At 49.3% G+C, this 1,522-nt stretch overlaps 1 non-coding gene across 1 annotated transcript; it reads right to left on the reverse strand.

Moving 5' to 3' along the window:
• Positions 1-1,232: 1,232 nt before the first annotated feature.
• On the reverse strand, positions 1,233-1,304 carry TRNAE-UUC (transfer RNA glutamic acid (anticodon UUC)). Its single transcript has one exon. It is a non-coding gene; the product is annotated as a tRNA-Glu (tRNA).
• Positions 1,305-1,522: the final 218 nt, after the last annotated feature.

The raw sequence follows: 1,522 nt of genomic DNA on the forward strand, positions 1-1,522 counted from the left end.
TGGAGTATTTGCGTGACAAAGGCAAAGTTGTTCAGTGGTAGCATTGAACCCTGAAGAATCCAAGTCTTGTCACACCGTGCAGACATATTAGGTGGACACCTCTGTAAAAGTCTCTGTCTATATGCAGAGGTACTTACAGGACATGCAAAATGTAGGTAACATCCTCCTTCTTATCAACTTGACGGTATGAGCGCAAAAAGAAGTTTCTCATCAGATATGGCATAGATCTGCCGTGAAATTTTCCTCAAAGAAGTTATAGTTTCTATTTATTACGTTCTGGGGGGAAAAAAAATTGCTTTTTTTTGGAATTAAAGTGCTTGCTACATTATGCCAGGCTGTAAAGCTTACAGTGCTCAAAAAATATATTACTGACAGTCTTCGTCAGTTGCCGGGCTGTTGTACAGATCACACTCTGGTTATTTCATTCTTTTCTTACCCCAGGACAAATTTATACCCATGCGTGAGTATTTCACCGGCTCGGTGTAAGTGCTGTGCTAGGGATGCCCCAGCCTTGCCTCCATGGTAGTCTGTTCCTTGCCATCTCAAATAAATGTTTTTGTGTCATTCCCACTCCTTCCAAGGCAGATTTTGTGTCTCACTGTCTTCTGATGTAACCCTGCATCACAACCTAGCCACCGTCTGGGTCACCAGAGAGATGAAGAGAGCTCAGGCAGCTCAACTAGGATGAAGAACCACCAACTATCCTGTCCCCGGGGAAATTAAAACCATCCTAACACCTTCCAAGAATGAATTTTGTGGGTCAGAAGTGTGCTCTGAATGTCTCTAGTCCAACTTATATGCTCCAGCAAGTCCAGCTGCAGTAAGTTCTTCAGCGCCTTGTTCAGCTGAGTATCTCCAGGAACACAGACCCCTCACAGTCTCCTGGAGCCCCAGTCCCAGTGTTTCACCACCACATGGTGATAAAATTGTTCTTCATAACTAGAAGAATAATTTCCCTTGCTCTAGCCAGTGCCTCTAGTCTTCCCACTGCATCCATCTGGGAAGAGCCTGGCCCCATCTTCCTTGCACCTTCTCACCAGGCAGCAGTGGAATCTTCCCCTCACCTTCTCTTTGGGCTCAACAGACCCAGCTCTGTCCCTCAGTGTCCCTTTGTCTGTCCCGTGCTCCAGCCCTGGCCACCTTGGCAAACTGCGCTGGACCCGCTCCAGCCGGCCAGCATCTTCCTTCTCCTGGGGAGCCCCAAAACAGGCACAATATGAAATACAACTGTTTTCCCACACCGGGAGTCGAACCCGGGCTGCCTGGGTGAAAACCAGGAATCCTGACCGCTAGACCATGTGGGACCATGGCTGCCTCTGCCACCTGCTCGGCTCTGGACCACAGGGACAGCTAGTCCTGCTCCTGGGCTCATGGACCGACAGCCATCCCCAGCACGAGCCCATCCTCTTCTTCCCTGGTGCATCCCACAGCCTGGAGGGAGAAAACACAGCAATGTAAAAAATGCAACAGCCCGAGCTCTTTGATCCATGTGGGTCTCTGCTGGGATTCTCCTGCAGCTCCA

This window comes from Tauraco erythrolophus, chromosome 18 (assembly GCF_009769465.1).
Source record: "Tauraco erythrolophus isolate bTauEry1 chromosome 18, bTauEry1.pri, whole genome shotgun sequence".
Classification (NCBI taxonomy): Eukaryota; Metazoa; Chordata; class Aves; order Musophagiformes; family Musophagidae; genus Tauraco; species Tauraco erythrolophus.